Below are 14,399 nucleotides of genomic sequence, written 5' to 3'. Positions count from 1 at the left end.
TCTTTGTCCTTTTGCTACCATCTCTAGTGTCTCTTACACTATCCCTTATATGCTGAAATAGAAGTGCAAGAAGATTCACCTTTTTTTTCCAGATTCAATATAGTAAAATATATATTATTGATCATCATTGATATAGTCATATAAGTTGGTTGATGGTTTGGGATTGATGCGTCCAAGAAGAATTCTAGCCCAAACCTTCAGATGAGAAAGAAGATCCTTGATTTTACTAGAGTGTTTTCTAGAGGAGAAAATTACTTTAGACATCTCAATCAAGTTGGATTCCTTTTCCACCATGTGTTCACACCTTATATTAGACCCATAATGTCCAATGAGTTTGGCTATAAGCTTCTCATAAATCACTATCTTATTTCCAAATATGAATGAGGTAACTTGGAAAGGAGGTGACTTAGCATGAATCCAAAATTATCTCACCAGGTTGAAGAAAACTGGGCCTTACAGACGGTTGAAGAAATTTTCCCAACCTTGAAATCTTACAGGAGGAAGAAGGTCAATTCCATTGTCCTTCATATTGTTAAACTCCACCAAGCGTTCTTCTAGTACTTCCAGTTTATCTGTAGGAAAATTCAAGGTAAACTTAAGAACATCATATGTATCTTAAGTACGAACAAGTTCTCTTAAAAAAGATCTTCATGTAACAATATATAGCATATAAGGAAGTTGAGGTTGTGGTTGCGATGATGAGGAAGAACCACAACCAGTACATTGAGTTGTAGCAACACCTTGTTGCTGAACTAGTTGTTGTTCTTGAGTTTGATGAGAAGATTGTTGAGAAGAGGCCATTGTTGAAAAGCAACAAGGGTTTTAGGGTTTGTAGAGAATTTGGCTTAAAGAGTGAAAGTGTAGGTTGTGATAGTAGCGAAAGTGTGTGAAGTGAGTTTAAATAGAAATATTTGCAATCATGACAAACATAAAACAAAAACAAAAAATTTGACAAGGGGGTAAAGCGTGAAAGAGTTTACCTAATCCCGAGGTATTTTCACCCAACGTGTCACATCGAACGTCAGAAACAGTTCAGTTTTCTAAGACAATTGTCTTAAAAACTGTTCCACAATTCGAGACGGCTTGACAACTATTTAATGGAAAATTGTTCAATATCCATAAAAAAAATTGTTTAACCAAACAAACTATGACTGGATACATCTGAACTTATGAAATCTTCTCACTTCAGAAGACTCACATGTTCAGAACAACCAACAAATCTTAGAGTCTCATTTTTCAATACTGAGAGATTAACATTCTGAGAAAAACATCTTTTTCATTCTGTACATAAGTCCATTTTCAAAATTTTCAGAATGAAAATGAATCTATCTTCATCAAGGGGTTTTGTAAAGATATCAACCCATTTATGGTATGTATCAATAAATTTTAGATTTAAAAATCCCTTTTGAACATAGTCACGTATAAATTGATGCTTTATCTCAATATGTTTTGCTCTAGTCTTCAAAATAGGATTCTTAGATAAACAAATAGTCGAAGTATTATCGCAGAGTATAGGAATGTTACTCTTATATATCTGGAAATCTTTTAGTTGACTTTTCATCCAGAGCATATGAGTGCTGCATCTAGAGGCTGTTATATATTCAACTTCAATAGTTGAAAGTGCTATTATTGATTGCCTTTTGCTGGATCGTGAGATCAAGTTATCTCTTAGAAACTGACAGCTTCCAGAAGTGCTTTTTCTCTCAAGTTTATCTCCAGCGTAATCAGCATCACAATAACCCACTAGCTTGTAATCTTTAGATTTTCTATAACGCAAGCCAACGTTAATTGTACCTTTTAGATACCTGAAGATCCTCTTAATAGTTGTTAAGTGGGACTTTCTAGGATCTGATTGGAAGCGAGCACACAAATAAACACTAAACAAAATGTCAGGTCTAGAAGCAGTCAAGTACAAAAGATAATTAATCATACAATTGTATACCTTATGTTCTACCTTATAACTTACCTCGTCCTTCTCAATGATGCATGTATGATGCATAAGGGTCTTTGACATCTTGCATTCTGACATGTCAAACTTCTTCAGAAGTGTAGTGGTAAATTCATAACTATCAAGCTATGGATAAGCTTAACATCAATAAAACCAGAGTCGCCAGCGCGCTTTTATTGTTCTCAAAGATAAGAAGTTCTCAAATCAAAACTAATAAAATGCCAGAGATTAAAGGTAAGGGGGTTGGTTACACAGAGGGAAGGTGTTAGCACCCAAAGTGTCCTAGGTACTCCTAGGGAGCCTTTTTTTTATGTGTGCATGTGTTTTTGGTATAAATGATGCTTGAGAAAAATAAAGTGTATGGATGAGAAAAGAATTCGTTGATTATATTTTTGTGTTTGACAAGACCTTCAACCTTGTGTCTATGTACCAACATAAAAATGAGGGATAAAAAAACCTCGTAGTTCGTGGTAAACATTTCAAATAAGTTGGTGAATTACTTTTAACAAAAGTTTAATAAGAAAAGGCACAAACGGCCAAAAGTTTGAATGGAGTTATTAGTTATTTTTGTCTTTTGAAATTTTAAGTCAATATGATTAAGTTTATTTACAAATTTGATTTAAGAAAGAGGTTTAAAAATTCAATGGCATAAGACCAAAGTTTCTAATCATTAAAACATGTCTACGTTTGAAATCACAAGCAAAGAGAGTTTTTGAAAAGAGGGAGAGATTTTGAAATTTAAGAAGTGGGAGAAGATGAAGAGTTTATCCTAAGCACAAATTTAAAAGTTAAGATTTGAAAAGATCTGACCAATGGGATGCAATCTAATAGACAAGAGTGTCATATAGAAACCCATTTTCCTTTGGACTTTAATCAAGCAATAATCAATAAGCAATGAGCAATATCCAGACATCATGAAGATCAAGGCATCAAATAAAGATGGCCACATTCAAGCAAACAACTCCAATAGCTAGCAGTCTTCATTGTCTTCCCATGTATCAGATGAAATATTCCTTGATCAACTTAGAATAAAACATCAGACACAAGATCAAAATAATAATTAAGCACAGAGACAGAGTAGCAGATGAACCCAAGAAATTCTCAAGTCTTGTATCAGATGAAGGCACAGTTCAAAGTAGCTCAGTCTGAAGATATTGGCATTGTCCAAGTCCTTTAGCACATGAAAAGTTGCCTAATTCTAAGTCCAAAAGCTCAGATCAAATTCCAACAGTCCTCCAAATGTTCTTTTAGGGTTTTTGTTGTTATTATGTGTTTTAAGGTCCTAAGACCACAAACAAAATCAAAATACACAAACAAAAAATATATATCACAAAGTATGGCTCAAGTGAGCAAAGTGAAAATGGCATAAACATAAACAAGTTATATGAAATGTAAATGACAATGAATGATAAATGACTGAAATTTAAATTGCATAAAGTAAATAACTTGAAAGTAAAGCAATATTAACAAGAGTTAGTCAAATGTTAGTCAAAAGTTAGTCAAGTGTCAATGGTGATTTTTTTTAATTGATTAAGTCATTCTTTAGAGAACACTCAACCATTCATTCACAAGTATGAATCCTTAAACGAAAACATCTTCCATAATAAGGGCTCCAACTTGGATATTTCAACAAGTATGTCACTAGCTCTCATGAAAGGAAAAAAGGTTAAGTCTCCATACAACTCCATGAAGAATGGGAGACTTACAATCTCACTTACTAGAATGCTATGCCTTGAGGGTCAAATTTAGCTTTATGTTAAGCAATTGTAATTGGACTTATGTATAAGTCACAACTATTTGAGGTCGGGCAATAAAAATCTAGGTGTTAATGCATGTTAAGGATTTGGTATGAAGAACCAAACTACTAAGACATACCACACACTAAAAAAAAGATCAAGGGGAAGGACTTATCTCAGTCATACTTGTATTGATTCATCTGACACAAGGTCATTGATGAATCAATTAGCCTTTAGACATTAGAGATTTCATTGGTCAAATAAGGGAATACGGGAAGAATAGGGATGAAGATGAAGAGGGAGAGGAAGATAGAAACACAAATTGATCATGGGAGGAATTTCATCAAATCAAAACCATTCATTCATTTTGGGAGATGAAATGTACATTTCATCAATCCCTTAAATTCAATGGTTTTGATCCAACAAAAGTCAAATCAACCTTGACCAAGGCCCAAATAGAAAGTCAAACGTCACAAGACCATAAAAATGACTCAACAATATTTTTAAACATTTAATCAATTAAGAATCAATTTAAAAATGAATTAAAATACATTTTCATTTGGTCAAAACCTCAAATCCCTTCAAAACATCAAATAAATGGCCAAGGGATTTATCCTAGGTCAAACAAGGTCAAAGTACCTTAGACAAAAAAAATTCCTATTTTTGAAAAGTCGAAGTATTTTTAAACAATTAAAAATATGCGCAAAAACATTTAGTTCATGAAAAATATCAAAATTAATCCAAAAAATAATTTTAATTCAGAATATGGAAGAGAAAAATATTTAAAGATTTTTGGTGAAAGTCCCATATTTTTTTGATCAAAAATGAAATTTCTATGTATTAAATAAAATAGGAGCAATTAAAAGAAAAAAAGAAATTAAAATAAAAAGCAAAAAAACAAGGGCCATCAGATCTCCCTCATTAATTGAGGTGACAGATCTGATGGCCACGCGCGTGCTATTTACCATGACCTTTAGTCAACGTGTGGGAACTATGGTAATGCAAATCAAAGGCTGAGATTAGATCCTTGGACCAAGATCAGGTGGATGAGAGGAAGCCAACTCACCACCGGAGCCCTAGCTCCGGTCATCTTCTCCGGTGGACCTCACCGGACTGGTCCACCCTCAACTCAATGAAAAATGAAAAACAAGGACACTATTTTAAAGGAAAAATGCTCAGGAGCTCGAATCTGGCCTTAATGTTCTCTAATTCCAAGTATATTGAAAGATACATGAATTTGAATTTTGAGGATCATGAACTGAGTTGCTTCGATTTGACCTCAAAGCAACTTAATCATGTTGCCTACATTGGTAGGACCTCAGCCAACCAAAAATCAAATAGAATGGTGAAGAATTGAGAGAGAATCGAAGAGAGAAAGTTTCTGAAAAATCACATTCGAGGAGCTTGAATCTTGCTTGATCTTGCTTCCAATTGGCATTGGCTTGACTTTAGAAGCTTGCAGGAAGTGAATTAGATCAAAGAAGGGCTTGGATTCTTGGAGTTTCAACTTCAAAACAGAAGTGAATTTGGAACTAGATTTTCAATTGAAAACCTTCAATTTTATCCTCTAATGGTGAAGGGAAGGTTGCAAGAGCAAAGCTTGGGCAAGGTCTCCCTAATTCTGGGCATGAGACAATGCATTTATAGGCTAGGCAATTGATTTCTACACACTTCCATTCAAATGCCAAAAATAGTAATTCTTACTTGAATGGATGCATGAGCGTGTGATAGGCCCATGAAATGATGTAAAAAAGTCCAAAGTTGATCATGAGTGATGCTGAAAGTGTGACATGAAGCCATGCATTTGGAATTTAGAAGTGGTCATGAAATTCATCCAAATGGAACCTTGAAGAAAAGCCATGCGCAAGTTATTCAAACATTGGATAAATGAAGTGATTTTGGACTTTTTGGAAAGGTGAGATCAATGGGAATAACTTTAATGTTGAACTCTTTTACATTTGAAGCTTGGACCATGATGAATTTTGAGGTGGAAGTTTGGAAAATCAAACATAATTGAAACTTTTCTAAGTACCAAGTCAAATGTTCACTTCTTCCACCTTGAATAACATTTGCTATGGGCTTCAAATGGAAACAGTTTCTTCATCAAAGTTGTATATATTTCAAACCTCTTCAATTTAGTCACGGAGTTTACCTCATTTGGATTTGTCATGAAAGAGTTATTCATTTTAGAAGTTGAGGAAAATTGCTTGTTCAATGGTAATGACCCAAAATGACCTATAATGTTTCCCCTTGGCACATGCCCTTGTAAGTTGAATTTGAAGTTTATCAAAGAATGAAAGTTAGATAAAACATCTTGAAATTGATTATGGAACTTGGATGACCTTCATATCATAAATATTTAGCAAGTTATGGTCCTTGGAATTTAACCTTCTAACTAGGATTCAGACAAAATGACATATAATCTTTCACCATAAAAAGTGATTTTCCAAGAAAAAATAGCTCTTCACATAAACATTAAAGTTATTTAAAATGTCTTAAGGACTAACTTTTATCTTGTAATCATTTTCATATGACAAAAATTGTAGGAGATATGGTCTAGGGAACCCCAGTTTTGACCAGTTGACTTTCTCTGGTCAACCACCTTGAACCAACTTGCAAACTTGAAGTTCTCTTGATCTTTGGGACTCATGAAGGATCATTTATGTATAATATTATGTAATATGAAGTATCCCTTGAAATATTTTATCAATTGTTGAAGAAACTTGTTGAGGAAGTCACACAAGATACCTATATGAATTAGGGCTTCCAAGGCAAACAAGCTTCAAACTCTTGATGATTTCTTGATCAAAATAATAAATGAATATCATGGGGGCCCGTATATGATGTCTAGAGCCAATGTGAACCATCTCTTGATTAATCTCCTTGCATTGAGGGTCTTAAACCCTATATATGAGGTTGCTGAGGCATTGGTGGATGCACACATTACCTACAAAAAAAAGTAAAATTATACATAGACATATTTTTGGCATTTTGGTTAGTTAACAAAGAAAAATAAAGTATAATACAATCAAATGTGCTTGGTGACCTCTCTCAATGCAAACCCAATGAATGAGGGGTAAGGAGGATGCCAAGGTGTGATCCCCAAAGCCAATGCATATGATGAGATAGCATGAGGGATCTTAGGGTCAAAATTGGGGTCTTACAATTGCCCCTATTTAAGGACATTCTAACTGAGGATGTGAAGGTTAAAGTCTTCGTATCAACTCAGTAGGATGGACTTAAATAAAAACATATAGAAACAAATTTTGGTCCCTAAGAGACCTCATGATGTATATGATATGAATGCTAAAACAATCTTCGTGAGGAATATATTGCCACAAAGGAAAAGAATTTGGAGAGACCGAAAGTCCAAAGGAGCTTACTGCATTCCGTAAGGAAAACTCACTGGGGAGACAAAGACTCTGGGGATAAAAGTTGTGCGTAGGCTAGGCTACGTCTTAAAAATGGTTGGAGACACGAGGGGATTTACATGAAAATAAATCAATGGAAGGACTCGATCTGGGGAACCAGGAAAATCTGCAGAGGAAATGGGTAGATCAAAACGAAGCTGAAATACTCGAACTAAACAAACGGTTGGCGATTTCACTTAGGAAATACGCATTCCAACTCAACTGGGGAAGAATGAACTTTAACACAAGAGTACCAGCGATACGTTATCCATTACCAATTACTGGGTAGAAAGATAATATACTCTGACAGAGGGACATCCATTATCCATTAGGGTAAACATATAAAGGATGACTCATTGAGGAGAAATAAGTGTATTCGTTACCTGTTACTGGGTAAGAATAACCTACTGGGGAGAGAATTCAAATAGGATTTACAACTACCGGTTACTGGGCATAAGACCAAAGAGAGAGTATTCGTCACCTAGTTAAAGTGAACATATCAAGGATAAACTCAAAGGAAGAATATCCATCATTGGTTAGGATGAACATATCAAGGATAGACCGTATAGGGAACAGGAAAGAATATTTGTTACCGGTTAGGGTAAACATATCAAGGATAAACTGCCCAGGGAGAAGTAGGAATTATATCTATCAGTTATTGGATAGAATATCAAAGAGAGAATATCCATCATCGGTCAAAGTGAACATATCAAGGATAGACTCAGAGGCTAAATATAAAATAGGAATTACAACTACCGGTTACTAGGCAGAATACCGAAAAAGGGAGAGAAAACCGGTCATTGGTTAAAGTGAACATATCAAGGATAGGCTCTCTAGGGAATAAAATTAGGGATTACAGCTGCCTTTTTACTAGGTAAAAAACCACGAAAGGAAGAATATCCGTCAGCGGTTAGGATGAACATATCAAGGATAGACTACCTGGGGAAACGTGAAAATGAATTTGCTGGGGAAAGCAAATGGAGTAGATTACATTTTATCGGGTATTGGGCAAAAGTATTATACTCAACGGTCAAGAAGAATATTACCAGTTATTTCGTAATAAACTCTCAGGGGACCAAAAAGTCTATCTAGGTAATAACTAGAAAGAAACGGTCAAACAAAGACTCAACCCAATGAGGATATAACTCAAGGGGAATGGTTCCATCCAGACAATTAACTGGGGAGGAAACTGAAATAATAATCATCCACGGGGAAATAACTAAGTGAGGAATGAGAAAGATTAAACTCTTTCTGCTTAAGGGGCTGACACTCTACAATTGAAGGAGGACAAACACATCAAATCTGCATAGGTAAATGATATCACTGAAGCAAGGGATCAGAATAAAGAGTCAAATGCGATAAGATGCATAATGAAATATCTGGTGATGGGTTTTATGCATGAATGTGCATGTATATGATTTATGATTATGCTGAAAAACAACACAAAGGATAGAAATAACAAAGATTTAAATCACTACTGCAACACTCAGCTAATCTCAACAAGATGGAAACACCAACTAGAGAAAATTCTAGGGATGAAAATAAATCATCCAGCTTTGAATAAATCAACTTTGGCTGAGAAAGTCATGGAGTACATGCTTCCAATCAATCACGACAAACTCTACGGGGGAAAGCACTGCTGAAAGATAAATGACCAAACATGTCGAGGATAGAAAAAAGGATCTGCTGAGGATCCAAATTATCAATAATGCGGGGAATTTTAGGTCAACGCCATATTGAATGGGAGACAACCCTGCAGGGGACAAAAATCAAAGACTGCTCAGAATCCAACACTGTTGGGAACGAGGGATCTTCATATCAGAAGATGAACTCCGCCGGGGAATATAAGAGATAAAACTCTGCACAGGGGTTTAAGCAAATGTTGGGGATGCTATGACCAAGATCGTCGCATCCCTCAATAATCATCAAATTCTTCTTAGAAATTGCGAAATAAACCAATTCCAAGGCAAAGATAACCAGGTATGATTCATACAAAGGAGAAACTGCCGAAGTTATGCAACATAATCAAATGCAAAATAGAAACCAAATAAAGGTTCTGGATCTCCAAGGTCCAATGACAAGACTGTGGGGAATCAAACAGGATTACCATAGTTGGGTGTCATACCCCAAAATTTGCCCTACTTTTTTTATTCAATTCGTCTAGCTTATCATTTTGTTCATTTACATACTTTGTTTCCATTTGATCATGCATTCATCGACATTTACATATGGTAACAAATTTATGGCAAAGATTCGATGATAATAAATTTAATCAATTTAAGTGAATTTTCGAGGTAGATATTATTTGGTAATTCAGGTTTATTTCCCGTATTACTTGTGGTGGGGATCATCTATTTATTTGAAATTCATGATTATTTTGGAGGTTTGCTTGGATTCAAAGAAAAGGGCAAAGTTGGAATAAAAGGAAGATTTCATTCATTTATTGGAAAATATCACTTCTCAAAAGTACTAAAATTCATGGGTTAAGCCACTCAAAATTCAAGCCAAAAGTGGTAGAAAAATCAAGGCAAATGCATGAAAATTCAAGTTCAATTACTAGTGACTCTTTGACTTACATCCTAACTTGGTACTTTTGCTAAACTCCAACACCATTGGTCTTTAACTACCCTTAACTACCTACTTCTTCACAAGTCATCCATTTACCTAATTACCCTTAACTACCATAACTTCCAAACTAACACAAAACTTCCAAACAAACACAAATCTCAACTTCCATTTTTCTCACTCAATCCTAGCCACTTTTAACATTTAATCTTATGGTCGAAATTGGTGATCCGCAACTAAGGATTAAATTAACTCCTAACCATTGATAAACCAATTATTTGGATCATAATCCAACAGTGATCATTCACCTACCAATTCTATATAAACATGTTATTTTTCATATTTTGGGGGTTAACTAACCTAACTTGGAAAATTCATAATTAATCATTATTTTTCTACCACTTTTTCTTCTCAATTTCTCTCTCAATGTTTATCTTCTCCCTCACCCTCACTAAAGTTCATCTTCATCACTCTTTAGAAATTCACATTGAAGTTCTAAAATGGTGCAACTTAGCCATCAACAATTTCTATATTATCATCAACAATTATCAATCAACAATTCAAGCATTATCATCAAAAATCATCCATCAACAATTTCTACAACAATCATCATCAAAAGTTTATCAAGATTTATCAATAATCATCATCCAAGATTCATCAATTCAAGCTTATTCATCAATATTCTATATTCATGATTCATCTTCTACATTTATTCATCATCAATAATAATTATCAAAGCTTGAAAGTTAATTGGATTAATGGAGCTTATTCTTGAAGTTTTCCGTTGGTAATCTTTTATCTCTTCCACACCTTTGCCATGAATTATTGGATTTTTGCTTATTGATCAATTTTAGATATTATTTTGAATGTTGCTTATTAAATAAACACTTATTTTGCATAAAACACATAAACTTTAAAATAATGATTTTTTAATTCTTAACCGTTAATTACGTCACGATTCTGAATATGTGATTACTTTTTCACGAATCATTATAACGAATGCGAATCGATCGATTCTTTACATACTTTATTTTTCACATTTTTGCCTGATTCTTCAAAATTCATGGCTCATTTACAAAATTCGATCGCATATTTGGATTCCTCACGGAAAATCGAGTTCAGTGATATATAATTTGCATATTATTTTTTTGATTTATTAATTTTTAGTAGATAAAAATTCAAAATTGTGTGTAATTAATTAATCAAAAATTATTGATTAAACTCAGAACTCACAGAATCGTGACACGTGTCCTACCTCTTTTTTCATTTTTTTCATTTTTCTAGACAACACCACGTGTCGCAGCATGACTGGTTCATCATGGCATATAAGACAAAACAGCATATAAGACAAAACAAGAATAAGACAAATCTGACTATGTGGGTCTTTTGGACAATTGAGCCTTATTTTAATTACTTTTTACACCCCCAATCTGAGCTCATTATTCCTTTTGTTCTTGATTCATTTTGTTGTTTAGTTTTATTTTTATTAATTAGGCCATTTAGAGTTTTTTAGGATTAGTTTAATTAAGTTAGATTTTTAGGACTAACTAGAATTAGGGTTTTAATTAGAATAAAAATTAGGATTAATTAGAATATTAATTATTTTTTTAGCTTAGTTAGATTTCTAAAAATAATTAGGTTTCTTTGATTTGATTAAAATAATTTTCTTAGAACTTGACTAAGTTTTAGTTTTTAGTTAGGATATTGATTAGAGTTTAATTTTGTCCTTAAATTGAATATTCATGTGAAATTACCATTTTGCCCATTTAGGGTTTATTTGGTCATTTTAGCCATATAAATGCATGCTTCTTTAGGACTAATTTTGACTTAGGATTTTAATTAGTTTTAAATCAAGTTTTGATTAACAATTGCATGCTCCCTTAGGAATAACCTTTGAATTAAATTCTAACCCTTAGATTAGGATTAATCACAAATTCAAAACTAATCAAAATCCTCGATTCAAGTTGATCAAAAGCAATTTGGATCAACTAAATCCTTTGATCTTGTATAATCCCACAGTCAAATTGAGTGACCAAAAGACCCTTGGTCATTTAATAATACTTTTTTTTCTCTAAGTTATGGAGCTCAAAGCCTCAAGTCAGATCTTCAATCAAGGCATCCTCAGTCATACTAAGTAGTGGATAATACAAACATATCAAAGGTGACATCTTCAAGAGCTTGTTAAATCAAAGTTAGAATTGTGTAGCACGAGCCTTAAGTAATAGAGAAGGAGTGGGAATGGAGAATTCCTATCCCCACTTTGGATATCTTTGGGTATGGGACGAATGACCCATCGCTCATCGTATTCACCTCTATTAATAGACTTTAGCACAATTCTAATCATACGATTGACAAGTCTCTCTCCCTTTAGTAAGCATCATGTAACAAATTATCAATCATGAATCAAGTTGTACGACACGAGCCTTAAGCAATAGAGCAGGAGTGGGACTGGAGAATTCCTACCCCCATTCTTGGTATCCTTGGGTATGGGACGAATGACCCAACGCTCATCGTATTCACCTCTATTCATAGACTTTAGTGCAATTCGAATCGAACAATTGTTAAGGTCTTCAACATCAACACAAGAAACAACAACAAATATTCTTCTCTCTCCATTTAAAAGTTAAGATGAGAATTACATGTCACGAGCCTTAAGTAGTAAAGAAGGAATGAGACTGGAGAATTCCTACCTCCATTCTAGATATCTTTGGGTATGAGACGAATGACCCAACGCTCATCGTATTCACCTTTACCAACAATGTTTCACACTTCAAGACTTACTTATTCTCAGATTGTTGTTGTCATTCCTTAATGAAATCATTTATTCTTGAAGTGATTGTTTTTATTATTTTAAGAGAAATAATTATTCATTAATTTATTTCAAAATTATCGTCATAAAAATTCTATTTTATTTAGCAGAAGTAAATAAGAATAGAAACAAATGGATAAAAGCTCAACTTTATTTAATAGATTGGTGGTCCGTAAATGATGAGACTCCATAGATCTTTACAAAGTTTGAAAAATTGTAATTTATATGGAAAAGGGCCACATTGAATATAATGATCACTACTCTCCCCACCATCTTCAAAATCCATTGTGCTTGTCTTCAGTTGAGAATGATGGATCAGAACCAAATGACTTGCTCAAAGCTGCTTCTGGGACCAGACGGATGCAGTTACTTGCCATAATCCCTAATTTTTTGCCTAGATTGCCCCAAGGTGGGGTACTCAATCTACCAGGATAAATTTTCTGTTTTATGTCTCTAATTTTTGCCTGGATTGCCCTTTCGGGTTTTCAATCCACCGAGACGCTCATTTTTGCCTAAGCTGCCCTTTCGGGTTTTCAACTTAGTGAGTTGTTCTTTTCTTTTTAGGCGAAGTATTTCTTGACTGCATCGACGTTCACAGGACGAGTGCACTCTTCACCATTCATAGTTGTAAGAATCAAAGTACCTCCTGAAAAGGCTCTTTTCACAACATATGGGCCTTCATAATTAGGAGTCCATTTGCCCCTAGCATCAAGTTTGAAAGATAAAATCTTCTTGAGCACGACGTCACCTTCTCTAAACACACGAGGCCTAACCTTCCTATCAAAAGCTTTTTTCGTTCTCTACTGATACAACTGACCATGACACATAGCAGTCAATCTCTTCTCTTCAATTAAATTCAACTGATCATATCTAGTCTGGCACCATTCAGCTTCTGCCAACTTGGCTTCCATTAGCACACACAGTGACGGGATCTTAACCTCCACGGGGAGCACAACTTCCATGCCAAAAACAGGAGAGAAAGGGGTTACCCCTGTTGAAGTATGGATGGATGTACGGTACCCATGCAAAGCAAATAGGAGCATCCCATGCCAATCTTTATATGTTACAACGATCTTCTGAATGATCTTCTTAATGTTATTGTTCGCAGCTTCAACAACCCCATTCATCTTAGGTCTGTAGAAGAAGAATTATGATGTGTGATCTTAAAGTCTTTGCAAAGATTTTCCACCATATTATTATTCAAGTTCGATCCATTATCAGTAGTGATCTTACTTGGAACACCATAACGACATATAATCTGATTCTTGATAAACCTTATAACAACTTGCTTGGTTACATTTGCGTACGACGCCACTTCAACCCACTTTGTGAAGTAATTAATAACCACCAGAATGAAACGATGTGCGTTCTAAGCTTTGGGCTCAATCATACCAATCATATCAATTCCCCACATGGAGAAGGGCCATGGAGAGGAAATGACGTTCAACAATGTCGGAGGAACATGAATCTTATCTACATAAATTTGACACTTGTGGCACTTCTTCACATACTTGCAACCGTCAGATTCCATTGTCAACCAATAGTAACATGCTCTCAACATCTTATTTGCCATAGCATGTCCATTGGAATGAGTACCAAAGGAACCTTCATGGACTTCTGTCATCAATAAGTCTGCTTCGCGTCTATCCACGCATCTGAGATAAACCATATCGAAGTTTCTCTTTTAAATCACATCACCATTTAGGTAGAAGTTGCCATCTAATCTTCTCAAAGTCTTCTTATATTTCAAAGATGCCCCAGGTGAGTAAATCTGACTTTGGAGGAAACATTTGATATCATAATACCATGAGCTGGCCTATCAAGATGCATCACAGTGAAATTGGGAACTTCGTTCCAAAATTTCACCACAATCATTAAAGCTAACATTGTAAGAGCATCTTCCATCCGGTTTTCATCTCGAGGGATATGAT

Source organism: Lathyrus oleraceus, chromosome 7, assembly GCF_024323335.1.
Source record: "Lathyrus oleraceus cultivar Zhongwan6 chromosome 7, CAAS_Psat_ZW6_1.0, whole genome shotgun sequence".
Classification (NCBI taxonomy): Eukaryota; Viridiplantae; Streptophyta; class Magnoliopsida; order Fabales; family Fabaceae; genus Lathyrus; species Lathyrus oleraceus.
The sequence above is the reverse complement of the archived record's forward strand: the minus strand, read 5'-3'. Positions refer to the sequence as shown.